Source organism: Mus musculus, chromosome 7 (assembly GCF_000001635.26).
Source record: "Mus musculus strain C57BL/6J chromosome 7, GRCm38.p6 C57BL/6J".
Lineage (NCBI taxonomy): Eukaryota > Metazoa > Chordata > Mammalia > Rodentia > Muridae > Mus > Mus musculus.
The window spans coordinates 65,046,155-65,065,828 of NC_000073.6; the positions used below are offsets into that span (position 1 = coordinate 65,046,155).

Consider the following 19,674-nt stretch of genomic DNA (forward strand, 5'->3'; position numbering starts at 1 on the left):
CACATATATATGCATATATATATGTATATATATATATATATATATATATATATATATTTCATTCAGGAAGCTCTGGGTTCTATTTCCAACACTGCATACACTAGGGGTAATGTAGGATACCTATAAGGATAGCTATAGCTATAACTACAGATATAGATATATAGATATGTATGTATGTATTCCAGTAGGTGAGCACTTTCCTACCATATACAAAGCCAGAATCTCAATCACCAGTATAGGGCCAGGGTGGAAGGAAACTGCATCTAATGCCTCTCACTTACCTCACATTCTAGCTCAGCCCCATAGCACAGTGTGCAACAACTTCTCTAGTGTTCACAGGGGTTCACTGGGACTCACCATCACCATCACAAAAGACTCATGTCACTAGTCACAAAGAGCTCAAACTTGGTGTAACTCTACTGAATACAAATGCCTCTGTCCCATTTATAAGGTCAATTACAACATCCAATCACAGTAAGGCTGAGGGAACCTGTATTCTTTTACCTATGAGGACAAGAGGATTCCTCTGTGCGCCCATCTGCATTACACGGTGCTGGTTACTCCAAATAAATAAGGTAAACTGGAAGCATTACACCAAATGCACCCAAGGCTCCCACTGAAGCCAGATGGGGCTACTCCCAAGACCCAGCAAGAGCGTTAGCCTTCCTCTGGTCCAGGGTGGATGCTGTGGTTGCTCCCATTACACACCCCGCAGCTCCACATCACCACCTCAGCTGTTAAGTGCTCCCCTCCCTCTCACCCCTCCTCTCTCTCCTCCCCCTCCCAACAGTCTGCAATCCTAGTCAACAGGGGACCGCCAGAGCAGCTATACACACACACACACACACACACACACACACACACACACACACACACAGAGAGAGAGAGAGAGAGAGAGAGAGAGAGAGAGAGAGAGAGAGAGAGACCTTACAGAAGCCAAGCCCACCAACACTGACTGCACTGGGAGCTTCTGTGAGAGTGAAGAGGACAAGGAGGTATGCAGAGAGCACACATGGGTAGCAGCTGAAGATGCTGTGTATGGCAGAGGTTTAAGGACAAACAAAACTCAGGCTGCCTAGCACGGAAGGCATCAGTACCTCTATAGAACAGAGTCCCTCCCTGCCTGCCTCCTTAAGAGCTCCCCCAAGAGTCTACAACCTTCACCTGGTCCTGAGAGGCTGGCTCAGGAAACTGCTGAAAAAGCGATTACAAGCATCATCCATCACAGAATGGATTTAAAACTTTTCTCCTAGAAAAATGAGTCTGAAGCATACAGTGCTGACTTCCCATGCCTACATGGTTTTCTGGCTAGTCTTGCAGACTTGCTTTTCTAGGTGACCCTAAATTAATTGCAAGCCAGAACAAGGGAAACAACACAGTTCATTTAGAAAAAGGCACAAAAGACCAGCTCAGAGCCACTGAGCTCTGTACACTCCTCTCTCTCACTGGCAGACAGTGGGGGAGTGGACACTGGGAAGCCCTAAGCAGCTGTGGTTTTAAGAGAGAGGTAGCTATGCCCGTGTCCTGAATCCACAGCCTCTGGTTTTGGAAGGCTTTCTTGATACCTTGAAAGGAGTGGGCTTACATACTTGATTGTGCCCAATAGAGAGAAGGTGTGGGAAGATCATGGGCCGTCTGCAAGTCCTATCTGCTTCACTCTGCTAAGCAGGAAAGGGAAGGGCACTGTACCACATTCACAGCCTTGCCCACCTTACTTATGCCCTAGGATAGACACAGCATGGGTGGAAGGACAAAGGGAGGGCAGGAGGGAAGGAAGGACTATTCCGGGTGCAGAACTGCCCACATGACAAAGCCTCCTTCTGTTAGTAATTGTATTTGTTTTAGATTACCTGTTAACTATCGGGAGCAATTTTATCTTTAGAGTAACGGCTGCAGTTCTCATATTGGAAGGCCCATAGCTGATGTCTGCACATAACACTCGAAGCCAAACCCCAGAGCAGGAATAGTCAAAGGGAAAGCAGCTATATTCCAACGAAGTACTAGGAAGGAGTCAGAGCCAGAGAGAGCTGGCCAGGCCAGCAGGCAGCATGTTGGGGGTGGAGATGAGATTGAGGGATCAGGAACACTGAGAGAAAGTGGAGGGAGAAGAGCCACAGAATCTGTCACCATGAAAGGAGCATGCCCCCTGCTCCCTGATCTTCTAAACTCACCCACAGGGAGGACCAGAAACACCTGGGGCTGCGATAGCTGTTATCGCAGCCATCTCCAGCATTGCCCTGCACGGTTGCAGGGGAGCCCTGGTGTTTCAGCCTGGGTAGAGCAATTTCACAACCATGTTCTAACAGTGGCAGAAGGACTGGGGACCACGGGTCAACTTGAACCTCATGTCTTTTTTGAGAGATTAAGAACATCCATTTCTTTAACTGAAATGTGAGCTATGGGTCTCTGGCCATGGTAGGGAAAGCAATAAATCCTGAATGCTGAGCAGTCAGACTCTCTGGCTGGCTGGGTGCTTCCAACAACCTCTTTACATTACATGGGTAATATATACTCAAGGAATGAAACAGAGAAAACACACACTCACATGCGCGTGCGCACGCACACACGCGCACACACACACACACACACATACACACACACACACACACTAATAAAATAACACCTCTATTCAGCAAAAAACAGTTAAAACTTTGTTCTGTTTCCATTCAAGCTTTTGTGTGTTGGGGCCATGTGTTTGTATATGGTATGCACATATGTGTATATGTATGCTCATGTGTAGGAGCATACATATATGTATATGACAGAACATGGGGTGAGAGACAGTTGATGCCTGGTATCTTCCTCAATTCCTTTTCACTTTAGGGAGGCACAGTCCATCACTGACCCCACACCTTTCCTACTCTTACTGGTCTAGCTAGCTGGCTTGGCCTGTGTCCATCACCCACGTGCTAGCCCTACAGGTAGCTGCCACGCCTACAGGCTTTGACCTATGTTCAGAACTCAAACGCTAACACTTCCATGGTAAGCACTGTTTGTTCTGAGCAACTCCCCCAGCCCCTCCATTCTGGCCTTTTCATATCTCTACATATTGATCACAACTAGTAGGAATTATGTTCTGTGCACTTAAAATAATGTGAGGACGCGTAGGCAACTGAATAGACTTTGAAAACATAGTCTTCATGGCCGCGGCATGGGGAATAGCATTTTATAATCACCCTGCTACTGTTTGTGGTATTTCAAGTAGTGTGCAATATTCAACTAAGCTAAATAAGGCAGGTGACTATTTCGTTGTAAAAGTTTTATTGTGGTCTCAGATTTCATGGAAACCCTTAGCGGGTGACTGGAGCAAAGGGCACAAACATTTACTTTCAGAAGGTTATACCCGTCAATCTCTCTCCAGTTGTCTGGAAACACATTTGTTCCTCGACACGCACACCCTTATTGACAGCAGATATTTAAGTTGCTTTACCCAGTTTCTGGACCTCTCAGAGCCCTACCTTGCTAGGGGAGGCTTTTCATTTGCATTTCTATGATTACGGGTGAGGTTCAGTGTTTTGTGTTTCTTTGCCTTTCGTATTTCTTCAGCAGCTGGCTGACTGGAGGCCATACAGCCCCTCTCCATTTGATGTTAATGTTTCCGTATTGATTTATGACTGCTTTTAGTATAATAAGGATGGATTGGCAGGTAGATAGCATGTGTCCTGATTTGGCAATTCTGTGATGGTGTTTGACACACACGGCACACTAATGGATGTGTGGTCAATTGTATCACTCTCTCCCTGTATGATGCCTTCCACCTCCGGTGCGGCGTCACTGTCCTTCAGCGTGGGATCAACCGCAGCTCCAGGACTTGCCATCAGTGTCTCCATTTCCGAGATTGAATATGGAGGATAATGAGAGTACATTTAATGTGCAGACATGGGAGGTGGCAGGCAGTCTCAGAGACACTTCCAATGGCTCTGTCTTCTGATATTCACACATCAGTTCCAACTGGGGAGAACCAGTTATCATGGAGTAATCTTAGAAGCTGATCTCTCTGGTGGCAGCTAAAGATGACACAGAAACACTCAGGAAAGTTGGGCCGGGACTCCTGATTTGAGGAGGGGGGAGTATGAAAAACATGCAAAGATACAAATGTATGAAAGTATCATAATCAAGCCCATTCTTTATTTTTGATTTTTGTCTTCCTTGGCCCACAGAAACTGAAAAAAAAAAGCAAATATTTGTTTTTGATGGCTATGTCTGAGGCCATTTGTTATATAGTAGGAAATAACTAATGTGTTATACAGAGGTGCCTCCTTAATGGTTTAAATGGATGATGGCTTATTTCTCAGTGTGGTTATTGGAACATTAAGTGCATTTTCAATTTACAGGGGTTTGGGGATACAACCCCACTGTAAGTCAGGGAATATCTATACATGAATGCATATGACTGCAGCTATGGTAGATTACAGAGGGTTGGGAAGGAAGGCTTATCGCTCTGTCCATGAAAAGAAAACAATGTAATCCTTCTCCACCTCTGAAACTGGGCTTGACTGTGGGACTTGCTGTGGCCAAGGGAGCAGTATCAAAGATGAGGCAGAAGCCAGGAAGCCACCTACACAGGAACTCACTGTCATAGAACTGTGCCACTACTTCAGGAAGGAACCAAGCCTGCTGGATAAGACTACATGACCTGCAATCCCTTCCAGCTGACCACCTATCAATCCTATGAGGAGGCCCTCGGCAGCAGGCTCAGCAGCTTATGAAAGGCCTAGATAAAAGAAACATGTGTCCATGACCACACTAATCTTCCACGCTAAATGTCCCCGTGAGTGTGTGTCAGGGAAAGCCACAAAGCTCTTGGCTGGTGTGTTACACAGAATTTAGCAACTGGTGTCACTGTGACTGTTACCGTTCTGATTATGGGTGTGGGAACAGTTCAGTGGTTCTGATTATGGGTGTGGGAACAGTTCAGTGGCCAAGACTGTCTCTTAGAAGTATGCTCCAGGTTGCCCTGTTGACCCATCCACTGGAAAATCAGTCAGGTAAATGACAATAGGTGAGCTTCTAACGTAGTGTTCCATTTTCTTTTTCCATAATCCCCGAGACTTTGTTTCAGGATGCCGCTTCTACTGATCACTTCTATCAATACAAAAGCAAATCATGGTCCGTCACCATGACAACTGTTTTAATTTTTTTCCAGAATAATGTTATCTGATCCTCTTCTTAGAGACATGCTCACAATTACCTGTGGGAGCAATGAGGCTTCCAATGAAGGGCTTCAAAGAAGGATGCTGGTAACATCGCTAGCTAGATGGACAAACGGACAGTCAATGGAGATGACTCCATGGCAGTTGCTTGCCTACAATCAACCAAACCTCTAAGTCACTTGGCAGCCAACTTCCCCAAGGTCATTCCGAGTGCAGCCCCAAGTGGGGATGGCGGGCACGTGTGAAGGCATGGTACCACGCTCTACAGCTTCTGTGAGAAAGAGCATCATAGGAAAAAAAAAAACCCTCAAAAGCACCACTTAAAGCTCAACATGAACCAAATGACTAAGACCCAAGCAACAGACAGCATGGAAGAAGTTACAGTCACTGCAGGCCAATTGCAGAAGGATCTTTTGGGGGGAGGGGCAGTGTCCAGATTCTGAAGAATAAGCGTCAGCACAGAGCAGATGGGTTCAGGAGCAGGAAGCAGGACCAAGTTCTGTGGGGTTATCAGTTTTTGAATAGAAGTTTTGTCTTTGTAAAGAAAGGAACTGTCTAAGTTAGGGTTTTACTCCTGTGAGCAGACACCATGACCAAGGCAACTCTTACAAGGACAACATTTAATTGGGGCTGGCTTACAGGTTCAGAGGTTCAGTCCATTATCATCAAGGCGGGAGTATGGCAGCATCCAGGCAGGCAGGCATGGTGCAGGAAGAGCTGAGAGTTCTACATCTTCATCTGAAGGCTGCTAGCAGAATACTTACTGCCAGACAGCTAGGACTAGGGTATTAAAGGCCACACCCACAGTGACATACATACTCCAAGTAGGCCACACCTTCTAATAGTGCCACTCCCTGGCCCAAGCATGTAGAAACCATCACAGGAACTCACCCTTTTGTTGAAGTCCTCAGCATACCACTGACGTTGCCATAGTGACTGAGACAGGTCTTTTACTCAGTCTACCAACCCAGATGCTCACTTTTTTCAGGCAGCACCACCACAGGTACTTCTGCATACAGTCTTTCCAGCCAGAACAGCATCCCTTAGCTGGAGCCAGTCACTACCTTACATTAGCTATTATAGAACCTTAGATTCCACAGGAAAGGGCCAATCCTACGCATACCTAAGCCCTGATCCAATTCCTTTAACTCTTCTACCAGATTTGAAGCTTCTAATCCATTTCAGAAGTGTTATGCCAGCTCCTAGGACTCCTTCCCCATCCAACTTCTCCCAGCTCAGTGTCAAACAATCATAGTTATGAGTACACTCTTACAAAAATGGTGAAGCAAAATAAAGATCCCTGCTCTGCTTAATGCAGTCCTCTTCTTGTTCATGCTCTTGTTCAGAGGAGGGCATCACTGACTCTTCAGGAAAGCACCCTTTTATTTGGTGCAGTAGTAGCTTGGCTGGGTTTGATTTTTGATAGTTTTTGTCGTTATGTTGGTCTTCTCCAAGGTGATGAGATGCAGCTGGATGCACAGCTTGTTCAGAGCTGGCAAGTGCTGAATTCATGAGCATCCACCTTCTGTTCTCACACTATCTCAGGTACAGAGCTATAATGACTACAGTTTCCAGTGTGACCTGGCTGGCTGCAAGGGATATGTGCTGATTCCGTCCCAGTCTACTCAGTAGAACACTATAAATGCCACCACAGCCAGCCAAAGCACATCACTAAGCCTTCTAGTCCCAGTCCCAGACCCTCTGGTCAACCCAGCCTTCTCCTAAGAACATAGTCTCATAACAGAGCAAGAAATGGTGGGAAGGAATAAGAATCTGGCCGTAGGCAGTAGTGGTGTGTTGTGTCACAAAAGGTCTAGTATGACATGGTGATGGTGGTGGTGAAACAACAGAATGTCATCTTGCCTTGGGGACAGATGCTTTCCCCTAGGAGCTGAAGTGAACTGGGTTAGTGACTTTACTTGGTAGATCAATTACTTTTGTTACCGAAACCACTTCCTGCAAGCTATGTTGAAGTAGTCAGCCCTTACTAAGAGATGGAAGGGATCCATCTTTATCTTCTGCACCAATATATACACACCTAAGGACAACCATTTCAGACTCAACAGTTAAATTTCAAACTATAAGACAATATACATGTCAGACATCATTCCTAAGTGATTGTTTGGCCAGAGTCAGCCCACTGGAACATTTCCAAAATTTAGTAGTTAAAAAGAAATGTGGACACCTCTATGGTTCCAACTTCCAACTGAAAATCCAACTCTAGCTCACCACCATAAAGGAATGTAATATGCAGGGTATTCTTAAACTTTTTCCAATTAATAAGTGCTTGGTGGTGAAGGTCACATACAAGTCAATCTCCCACCAACTATTAGCTGACAGGAAGGATGCTATCTGCCTTCATGTGCATTTCTGGATCTCTTGCTGGCTTTCATTTAATGAACGGCTTGTCAAGTTGCACCTCTCTCGTGTACCTTGCTATGAAGCATTTATTTCCTGCAGATGGGATATTCTCAAGACATCAACAGTAGACTGGCAGCAAGGAATCTATTTTACCCATTTCCCCAGGTGTCGGACAAGCCTGTCTTGAAGCTCTGAAACTGTGTGTCACCTTGCTCTGTAGGGTCACTTTGATCAACATGTTGTCACAGAGAATTTTTCTATCCTTTAGTTCCCTTCATTACTTAAAGGCCAAGTTTATTTAAATCTTCTGTCATAAAAGTTTTTCAGCCAGATGTAATTGCTTAGAATGTGCTTTGAAACAATGTCTGATCATTACTGGTAAATAAGACAGTGTAAGTTGATTCAAAAAATGTTTTTATTTATTAAATTTGTTCTTTAACAAATTCGTGTGTGTGTGTGTGTGTGTGTGTGTGTGTAATACTTTCTGATTGCATTCTCCCCTCAACTTCTCTTATCTCTCCCTTCTACCTCTCCAGCCACCCACCCCACCCCCATTCCCGTATTTCTATCTTTTTGTTTTGTGGTTGAACCGCCACCTTCTATGTGAATGTGGGTTTAGAACTATTCATCAGAGCCTGGAAATCCCCATTTTGCCTGCCATTTTGCCTGTGCCTCAGCCCAGACCATACTTTCTGTCCCTATCCCTTGCATTCAAGGCTCTGAATACTCTGAATATCTTACAGTATGTGATTGGCTTATCTCATTCAGTCCAATATCTTCAAGATTCCTCCATGTCACCCTGTATCAAAAGTCCTCTCCCTTTATGGCTGAATAATATTCTAGTCCACAAAGATAGCACATTTTGTTTCCATAAGCGTGTCAGGATACTGAGGATAATGCTGTTGTGGACATCGGTGAACAAATATCCCTGCTCCCAGTTCTTTCCTGTAGAAACTAATTCTGTCTAATCCTCACAAAGGTCCACTAATCTATTCTTTATTTGATGTTTTAGAGATAAAAATCGGCTTCCTCAAGAGGACGTCTGATGGCCGAGTAAGTCCTGTGCTTGGAGCCACCAGGAGACCCACCATCTCAATGACAATGCAGCCTCCTCTTGGGCATGACCCCTGCTGGCCCAAGTGTACGTGAGCTAGGCCTGCAAGGTGGTGCCACTTACACAGAACAACAGACATTCCAACCATAAGAATCCTTCACATTATCACATAGCTCTAAAATGTGTGGCTTCTGGCCCCATTGAAGCAAGTGTTTTTCAGTATAATGAAGAAATTCTGGCTATAAGTGATTACTTGACCTTTTATCGCCTTTCTCCCTCTTGAAATCACAGAGGCAATAGATTCACAAGGACAGAGAAACAGAGCAATCACAGGCCAGGGAGTCCAGCTCCTTTATGGAAGCCTAAGCATGGACACAGTGTGTGGGGTGACTGTGAAGGACAGCCCACATGAAGGACACACTGAGGAGGCTCTGCTCGGCTCCCCTGAAGGAGAAGGAGATTATACCGCATCATCACAGGGTATCTGGAAGGCAGGCTGCAGAGATGCCCACTGGATGAGGTCACAGATGCCCCTGCCCATCCAATGAATCCACATGGCCATATCCTGCTCTAACAAATACCAAAGATCAGGGGTTATTTCTTTGTTTGGTTGATTTCTGGGTTTTTGTGTGTGTGTGTGGTTTTTTGGTTTTTTTTTTTGTTGTTGTTGTTGTTGTTATTTTGTTGGGGGGTGTTTTGTTTTGTTTTGTTTTTTGACATGTAACCTGGGAAACAAGAGGTTTGGGGCTGAGGTAAGAGTTAGGCACAAGGACTCTTCGTCAAACTTCCAGGAGGCTACTTAAGGGATTACCCCTACACTAGGTAAATGACCACAAAACCATATAATTTAGTAAAACCAGCAAGCTCTGCACTTCCAATGGGATAATGGTAAGACTTATAGAGTATAACTTACCAAAATAAAGGCAAAGAGATGACAGAACTAAAGTCAAATAGCAAGCTTTGGATGCTGTCCCATCAACCTGGGTAAATGTAAGCCAAGACCAAGACATGGCCAGTTTTAAGTTTTAAATGGCTACCACCCAGTACGACGTTTATACTCAAGCACACAAATCAAAATAATTGAAACCATGGTCTCAAATATTCATATACCTATGTTCCCCCAAAGACTACACAATAGCTGAAAGGTGGAAACAAGCCAGCATCTATCAGTGGTTGAGTGGATATACAAACTGGCATGAAAATACAAAGAACATAATTTGGCCTTAAACAAGTAAGGAAATCTGAAATGTCACACATAGATGAACCTTGAGAGCTATCAGTCCTATGACAAAGAGAGGGAAAGAGAGAGACAGAGAGAGAGACAGAGACAGACAGAGAGACAGAGACAGAGAGAGACAGACAGACACTAGGTAATCTACAAACAAAGGAGGTTTAACCCTTATAGCTTGGGAACCTAGAAAGTCCAAGAGCATTGCATTGGCCCATGGTTAAGGACCTGGGTTACGTCATTCATTGAAGAATATGGAAGGGCAAGAGATCAAGAGAGAGAACAAGGAGGGGAAGGCCAAATGAATATAACAAACCCACTGAGCAATCAACCTATCAGCTCCTGCAGTAACACCAGTAATCATCTGCTCAAGAGGAGCTAGACTCCACCTGCCACCAGTGCTGCTCTGGGGATGGACTTCAAACCATATGAATCTTGGGGGACATTTTCAAACCCAATGAATACTAAGTGACATAAGTCAGCCTTAAAAGGACAAAGAGTATATGGTCACACTAATAGAGTTGCCTCAAGCCACCAGATTTCTACAGACAGAGAGTAGAATGGCAGTTGTGAGGGGCTAAGGACTGGGAGACAGGGGAAGGTCAATGGTGAACCACTGTTGAAGGGTTCGGAGCTCTGGAGATGGGTGACAGAAATGCCTCTGAACATATATCCAGAAGTGGCTGTACAGTAAATTTGACTATTTTACTGTGACATAACATTAATTAGGAGGGCTTTTTAAAAATCATCTTAATTTACAAAAGCATACAAGAAAGCAAAAATCTCAGGAGTATGTAAGTGGGGAACTCAAGTGACCCCAGGGTTGGGCTGGGCGTACCTTCCTCGCCATTTGATTTCAACTGTGTTGTGTGCTCAGTGGATTCTTAAGTGTTAATTTTAAAACATAACACAGGACAGTAGAGATGAAAAGAAAAAAAAAAAAAGCATAGACGCTGCGTACCAATAAACCCCTTGTCAATCACGGACTAGAGCCGAGCGGGGATTATCAGAGCAGAAGGCTCTGAGTGCTTCAGGAAGCAAGTGCCGGGCCAAACTCATCTCATTTTCTCTTTTAATAAGGTTACAAGATTGGCATATTAGAGAATGGCTAAGCAGATGAGGGCCTTTATTTCAATATGATGTTAACACTGTCTTTTATGTGCCCTGGGAGGATGGTGGAGAGAGGGAGGGGTTGGCAGGCAACACAGGCTGGGAGACAGCAGGTGTTGTCTCTCAGAACTCAAGAGTTCAGAGCCCAGCCAAGTGGCAGGGTCAGGGAAGAGGACTATGACATCAGAGCAAGACACCAAATTTCCATGAGATCACCTCAACAGGCTGGAATGTTGTTGACTTTAAAAATGAACAGCTGAATCTACCCATGATACAAATGTTCTACATTTGGGTACCAAATTTTTAAAATACTATAGCGGCCTGTGGTGGAAAGAGAGAAGGCACGGAGCTTTGAGGGCTCTCAGCTCCTCCTGGGGCAGTGAGCTGTTACAGGTGCTAGCTGCCCATTCCATAGAGGAGTCTGTCTGTCCAATGTCTGACAACACCCTCCCCTCCCCCTCATCAGTGATGGAACCACCTTCAAAAGGACTCTAAGCCCAGAAGAGAAGAGCTGGGTGATGAGAAGCCTTCTAGTGCACAAGTAGATAAGAGCTACAGGGAGAGCAGATGTGGAAGTGTCCCCCAACTTATAAGACTATAATAAGAAGTTTGCCAGCTCCGTGGAATGAACTAGGGTAACTTAGTCATGGGGCAAAATAGTTTGCCTGACAGTCTTGTAACATGCTAAAATGCATCAGTGGCTCAAACAGAGCAGAGTCCATGTAGCTCCACTGGGTGTCTGGCTGGAATAAAATGCAAACGTATTCTAATGCCCTACAGCTGAATATTAAGGTCAGCTGTGAGAAGAACAACTTATATTTGTGAAGCTGTGGATTTGAAACGCTGGGGCTAGAACTCAGACCTGGAGATTTTAAGCAAGCACTCCATCCGACCTGAACTACATCCCTTGTCACATCTTCCATTCGTGCTTTATTGCCTCAGCTGGACCATCTGAGGTGCAAATGTTTCTCTGGAGGTCTCTGGTTCTATCTGTGTCCATTGTAAACATAGCCAAGGATCAAAGCAAGAACTCATGAAGCTGTTTAATGTAGACTGTGAGTTCTTCTGGGTAATCGTTGTATTTAAAGCTTTAAAATTCTTCCCACTCAACTTTCCATTGTAAACTTATCAATTTACAACAAAAAGTAATTGTCTTCAAGAGATACAGTCCTACAGCCACAGGGGAGGAGTGAAACCTGGTGTTTTTATAGCAATAGCACATAAGAATAAAGGAAGCTAGCAAGAAAGTGTAATGTATCACAGAACAGCTGAAAGAGATGGCTTCAAATGCTCTCACCATCAAGAAATGATAAAAGTTTAAGGCAATGGATATGCTAATTGCTCTGATTTTATAATTATAAAATGCATGCATGAATCAAAATACCACATTGTATCCCATGAATATGCACAATTATTATATGTCAAAAATAAAAAGACCAAAATCAAACAAATGAAAACTAATTGCCTATCACTAACAGCTAATCAGCGGGAATATCTGGCAGCTTTGTCAAGTGATGTGACTCCATTTCAGAGTCAGTGAGTTTTTGCTTAACTAGAGTGTTCCTTCAGCTTACTGCATAGGACCTGGGGATAGCTGATAGCCTGGGCCAGGCTTGACTCTGGTGAATATTTATGCAACAAATATTTACTGGATATCTGTTGTGCGCAGGCACTGCTCTATATGTGAGCAGAGTGGGCAGTGACCCCATTAGGCAAGAAAAATCCAGCTTAAGGGTCAGGAAAATGAACCTAAGGACATGGTGGAGCAAAGCAAGAGTACACTGGGGAAGAGTAGCCTAGAAGGCAGGAAGCACACAGGCAAAGGTGGAGATGAAAAACAGCGAAAGCAACCACCCAGGAGCACACTCAAGTCTGGCTCAGGCATTTATAGAGGTTGTGAAGATCTGCAAGGAAAGATGGTCGGCTGATGGGCAGAGAAGGCAGCAAAGGCACAAACCAGTGAGAACGCCAACAGTCCAGGAGAGAGCCCAGGGAAGCATGCCGTGTGACACACCAGCAGGCGTCCTAAGGAGGCTGCTGTGACATACAGATGAGAGCCCAGGGGATGACTCTCCCAGAAGAGGATGCTGTAACACCCAAGGGAGATCCCAGGGAGGATGCTATGATGTCTAGATGAGCGCACAGATGGGGATATTGTGGTACTCAGCTGAGAGAGCCCAGGAGAGGAAGCCGTGATGTCCCAAGGAGAAGGCTGCAGAGACCCAGGTTGTTGTTCTACCCCATGGAGGGCCTAGAAGACTACACTATGACCTCAGGTGACAGCCTGGGTGTAGTGTTGCTGTTCATTCATTCAAGATGATACACGATCTTTGCAGTCTTGGATCAGAGCATCCACAGGCTCCTCACAGGATTCAGCCCGTTAAAGTCCTCTCACAGTCGGAGGGTGGCCTTCCAGGCTAACTGGTTGCGTCCCTCTTCCTGAGTTTATGAAGTGTTCATTGCTAGGAGGTGGTGGGGTGCGTAGGAAGTGGGAGGCTGACAAAGCCGCACGCAGCCCTTGTCATGCAGCCTTTATGAGCCGTCAGCCAAGTCGGGGCAGGCTTTCGTCAGTGATGCAGCTGCCCAAGCTGATTTACCTGAAGCCCCGGAGGCTGCTCTGACTGGTGTCACCCAGGCTCCCATAGACTCATTAGTCCACTAGGCCGAGTTTGGATCAAATCAGTTCTTTGGACTACTAAGAGAATAGACATTTCTGAGCCTCTTCCCTAGAAAAGTCACGTGGTACCAAATAAGGATGTGACAGTCCCCAAGAGAGACCCAAGAGCTTGAACAAAAGAAGCAGAGGTAAGGATGGAGAGAAGGGAGAAGCCCTGGATGTGTTCAGGTAAACAGGCAGCGCAGACAGGAAGGCCAAACAAAAGAAGTTGAGGGGCCTCTCAGGCGTGGGAGCATGGGTAAGAACAGTATTCCTGGCACCCAGGCAGTGTTCTGACCAACGTTCCAAGCCCAGGGTCTGTGAGTGCAGCAGATTTGTAGCATATTTATCTACTGCTGAACACAGGTAGATAAAGGCAGAACATCCCTGTCACCCTCGGAGACAAAATGTTCAGAATAAAGTATTAGCCTGCTTCCTGGATGGCAGCTCAGTTAAAATGCTAAACACACACACACACACACACACACACACACACACACACAAACGGGGTGGGGTTGAGGGTGTTCTTTGGAGACACGGTGTGAAATACAGAGGAACAACAATGCATTTGAAGTCTGCAGGGTTTCATGGTTGGTCTGTCCTAGTTAGAGAACCTTCTAAGGCTGGCAGAGGCATTGCCTTACAGAGCAAAGCCGGTAAGGCAAAAGGACCACGTCCTCCACTTCCATTACATCATCCCTCACAGGACGGACAGGAACCCTTAAAGATTTAAAAGGCGAGTGTCCACAGTCCAATTAAGACTTCCATGGTTCAGCAGGTCACACATTGGCCAGCCTCACTCCTCTTGGCTTGGTCTACTCTACATCCTTGGATGTATTCTGTTTCTATCACCCACCCTAATTCAGGGGTTACCACACTCCCAGTGCTCTTCTTTGTTGTTGGCTGAGTTAACTCCTCCCATCCATCACTCCTGGCTCTGGCTTTCCTCCCAGAAACTACTTGGAATGCCATGACCAAAGAAACTTGGGGAGGAAAGGGTTTAATTTATTCGCCTTCTACTTGCACAGCACAGTTGAACATTGAAGGAAGTCAGGACAGAAACTCAAAACATGGAGGATCCTGGATGGAGACAGGACTTGATGCAGGAGCCATAGAGAGGTGATGCTTACTGGCTTGCTCCTCGGGGTTTTGCTTAGCCTGCTTTCTTATAGAACCCACAAATTACCAGCCCAGGGGATGGCACTGCCCAGAATGGACTAAGCCCTCCTATATCAATCACTATTTATGAAAATGCCTTTCAGCTGGATCTTACAAAGGCATTCTCCCTCCTTTCAGATGAAAGGCTTCCTCCTTTCAGATGACTTTAGCTTATGTCAGGTTGACATAAAACTAGCCAGGACAGGAAGCGTCTCACACACACACACACACACACACACACACACACACACACACACACACACACACACACACACGGACTGGGAGGCCACAGGCTAGCAGAAAGCTGAAGAATATAACAGTCACAGTTTCCACTAAGGTAGACGAGGCCATTGCATCGGGAATGCACTGTGAATGTCAGAGTGGTTCAGGCGGGGAACTCACACCTGCACTCTTAACCGCCGTTACAGCCTTTAAAGACATGCGAGTAAATGCGTCCTACTGTTCTGCGGCACAGCTGTGACCATGGTGACAAACACACAACTTATTTTACTAATGACCAGAAGAGAAAGATTATAAAATTCCAAACACAAAGAATGGAGGAGATGAACATGGCAAGCAGCCTGACTTTACCTGTATGAACTATATGACAGAAATATCACACGTACGCCACCTTAAACCTGGACCACAATTAATTTCTGTTAGTCAAACTTTTGAAACAAGAAAGGCCAGTGGATGAAGAAATGTACGTATGAGGCCCCTTGTTTTCTCCCTTTCATCCTGAGCATAAATAAATAAAAATAATTAAATAAATAAGTTTAAGGAGGAAAAACTTTAAATAAATAAATAAAGTTTAAGGAGAAAAGAAAACCCTTTAAATACATTAAAGTTTAAAACAAGATTTTCTTCTAGCTCAGAAGGCTTCCTTCAACACATTCCCAGAGACACTGGCTCAAGTCACAGAATTGCACAGAGAAATCACCACCTCTATATTTCTTTACAGCTACATTGTTTCACCACCCTGGAAGCTGTTTGCTCCTTTCCCAGAGTCCATGTCTGTGAGAAGTCAGAAGTGCTTAAGCACTGACTTCCAGCAAGCGATGGAGGTTCGAGATTATGTTAGAGCCAGTAAGACTATGAAAGCAGAAGAATGGGTTTCTCTGAACCACTTATAAAGTCTCTGACAAGATCAAGGGGTTGGTACAGAGTTAAATAAAAGCTCTCTATCACGGCAGAGAAAATCACAGCATACATACGACCATTGGAAGAACAAGGCAGAGGCCTCTGGGTGGGTGAAGAAGCACCCCAGTGTGCCCCCAGTGTGCTGCCATTACTGTGTCTACCGTGAGGTGCAGGACATGAAGAGACTGGGTAGTGAATTCAAAAGATCCGGGGCCTGCTGTGCCCTGTCCCAGGGGACACAGGACACATGTCAGCTGGTCATCATTTAGTCCCCAGGGCCTTGCTACTAACTCCTGTGCAAGCTTTGTCCCAGCTGCCAATGCATCTATCCCATCCTCACCCTGGGCAGCCATCTCTCCCACCCTCCCCCTGGGTAGTCAGTTCTGTCTACCTCACCTCCAGCCACCTCCCTGTACCATGGCTGATACTGCAGGCAACCATGTCACCTTTTCAGAAGTCCAAACACTAGGGAGAATTCTTTGCAATCTTCCAGAAACTACCAGAGTTGCAATCAAGTAATGAACAGGTCATGTGACACCCACGATTGACTTGGACAGTGACCTCTCAGCAGCTAGCTCTCTCAGTGTGAAAAAAAAAAGATATTTTGCCTTCATGATGTCCAAGAGGATGGAGTGTAGCATAGAATGCTTGAAACCCAGAGTTACAGCCCTCAGTACACACACACACACACATACACACACACACACACACACACACACACACACACACACACAAAATGTTTGAGATGAGATACACCCATAACACTGAGTGTGATGCTTCTTTCTCTTTCCTCCTAGATTAATTTATTATTTAATTCCCAATTCATAATGGCAAATCACAACTAAAATTGCTCTGGGATCCCACAGTCTTCTGACAAATGTTATTTCTTGTTTTACATTAGCAGATTCACCATTACACACACTCTCACACCACTGTAGCAGATGAACCTCTGCTCACAGTAAGTTAGAGCCCAATAAACCCACTTAAATGTAAAATGAGGGGGGCAGTGAGAGCAAGAGAAAGTGAGTAAGAAAAAAAAGAATTAATTTTAAAATTTTTTTAAAAGATTGAAAAACACAATTTTTAAAATGTAAAAACAATGAATTTATGAAATTCTTAGGCAAATGGATGTATCTGGAGGTTATCATCTTGAGTGAGGTAACCCAATCACAAAAGAAGTAACTTGATATGCACTCACTGATAAGTAGATAATAGCCCAGAAACCTTGAATGAATACCTAAGATTTGCAAAACACAAGAAAATCAAGAAGTAAGACCAACGTGTGGATACTTCATTCCTCCTTAGAATAGGGAACAAAATACCCATGGAAGGAGTTACAGAGACAAAGTTTGGAGCTAAGACGAAAGGATGGACCATCCAGAGCCTACCCCACCTGGGGATCCATCCCATAATCAGCCACCAAATCCAGACACTATTGCATATGTCAGCAAGATTTTGCTGAAAGGACCCTAATATAGCTGTCTCTTGTGAGGCTATGCCAGTGCCTGGCAAATATAGAAGTGGATGCTCACAGTCATCTATAGGATGGAACACAGGGTCCCCAATGGAGGAGCTAGAGAAAGTACCCAAGGACCTGAAGAGGTCTGCAACCCTATAGGTGGAACAACAATATGAACTAACCAGTACCCACTGGGAGCTCGTGTCTCTAGCTGCATATGTAGCAGAAGATGGCCTAGTCGGCCATCATTGGGAAGAGAGGCCCCTAGATCTTGCAAACTTTATATGCCCCAGTACAGGGGAATGCCAGGGCTAAGAAGTGGGAGTAGGTGGCTAGGGGAGCAGGGACGGGGGAGGGTATAGGGAACTTTCGGGATAGCATTTGAAATGTAAACAAAGAAAATATCTAATAAAATAAAAATTTTTAAAAAATGTAAAATATCACGAAGTCAAAGCTGTGCTTCAGATCCAGTCTCCAAAACACTCTGCAGTGAAGAAGTGAAGTGCGAGCTGTCGGTCCTCACAATGGCGGGGCTCACCAGGAGCTGCTGGGTAAGAGGACAGCATTGTGCTTGTGCTGTAGGCTCAAGAACAGATCAAAATTCAAAACCTGAGGTTTGGCCCCTATCAAACGCATATACTGGTTAATTTCCATCCTAAAGCCAGGGCCTCCTAACTGGGACTCTGCAGATCAGAAGTGGCCTGTACTGGTGGCTTTGGGCTCCCAGTGCCCTCACATGTTGAAAATAACTAAAGGCAAAGGAGTGGCATTGAGATTCTCTTGCCTGCTCCCGAATTCATCAGGTGGAGCTTGGTCTAATACAATGGCTATCAGTGGGGGGCCCCACAGAATTCCGGAGGATTTAGGGAAGAATTTCATGGCCTCACAGGGGAGAGTTGGTAGGTGGTGGGGGGTGGGGGCAGATGTTGCATGACCTGTCTCCTACCTGCACACAGATAAACTCCATTTTCCCAAAATAAGATAACTGGTAAGATCTCACTAGAAGAAAGAAAAGGCTCCATTATCTACAGAATTTAAAAAAAAAAATCAAAGAAGCAACAAACAAAACACCTCCTATTTTAATATACTGTGCACACAGATAGGAAAGCCCCAAAGAGCCTTTTTTTTTTTGAGGCGGCCCAGAGACCCTGGAGCTGCAGAGGTGATTCAAAACAGTGAGGGTCTCGGGGAGTAATACTCATATATTTCAGAGCCTGAGTGGCACCAGGCATGGGAGAGAGGACCAGAAGATCTCTGCTGAACAGGACCCTGAAGGGCAGCCCTGATGATCCCCTGCTGAGGAGGCAGAGTCTTTCACAAAAGGACAAAGGAAATGATCCTTCCATCGCCTAGAAAAAAGAGGGGGACAGGAAGCCAGGAGGGCAGAAGCTGAGGGAGGAGACTAAAGGCCAGGGAGCTGGGAATGTCAGTGTGGGAGAGAGTAGGAGGTCAAGGGCAGGGAGCAGCGGGCAAGGACAGAGGAGCCATCTGAGAGACGGACAGACAGACTGGCAGCCCCTCGAAATACAGGGAGTAGATGGCTCTGGTCACAGCTCCACCAGTGCCCCGATGCCCAGCAAAATCCCCACAACAGGACAGGGACAGGAACACCAGGGCCAAGGCACAACCCAGACAGGTAAGGCTGAGTACCCCCCCTCCCCCCAGTGTGATAGCACAGGCCTAGTGGAGAGAGGCTCTCTGGAAATGTCGCATGAGTCTACAAAACAGTGCTCCCCAGTTCTTTTTCTCCTGAGAGTTTAATGGAAAACATCAGTAGTATGGCTATGTGTGCCTTCACTCATACACCCAGAAACAGTGTGCGCAGCTCCAGCAGGATGACCAGGTTCAGGAGGTGTAGACAAGTGTGTGCAGCCAAGGTGTATCAGGCAGGTGTGTGTCTTAGTAATTTCTCTAGGCTTTGCCCAAACGCTACCTAGTAATCCAGGTGCCTGATCTGATGCCTGCCTCTCTTCCCCCAATAAACCATCATACTAGCTCTGTCATCCTATGGCTTGATTGTTCAGGAGGACACCTTGGCTGGGCTAACGCTCTCTCCTGCTGCATTATACTGCATTTTATAAAACACAACAGCATGGAGTGCTGTTTTAAGGATAATGGCTCTCAGACAGGACGCAAAGAGCCCAAGGGCAGGAAGAGATGGGTACAGTCCAGAGTAAGGTACACAGTGGACTGCTTAGCAGGCTCTGCCCAGACAGACAAGCACTGCAGTGGAATGTGGCAGGGCAGGCTGCATCTATACAGCGTGGTTCTCTTGATCTTTCTCTAGATTTGCTCAAGAGCTGCGTGCAAGCAGGGACCATGGCCAGTGACCTCGATACGTTCATTTTACAGAAC

The 19,674-nt window shown here is 45.5% G+C and overlaps 1 protein-coding gene and 1 long non-coding RNA gene across 3 annotated transcripts in view; one reads left to right on the plus strand and one right to left on the minus strand.

The window, feature by feature from the left end:
* The window catches only part of Fam189a1 (family with sequence similarity 189, member A1), a 400,438-nt gene that overhangs the window by 290,064 nt on the left and 90,700 nt on the right, over positions 1 to 19,674 (minus strand). The gene's annotated exons all lie outside the window — the stretch shown is intronic.
* Gm32963 lies at positions 1,017 to 8,810 on the plus strand. Its single transcript, XR_391538.3, has 2 exons — positions 1,017 to 7,058; positions 8,527 to 8,810. It is a non-coding gene; the product is annotated as a predicted gene, 32963 (long non-coding RNA).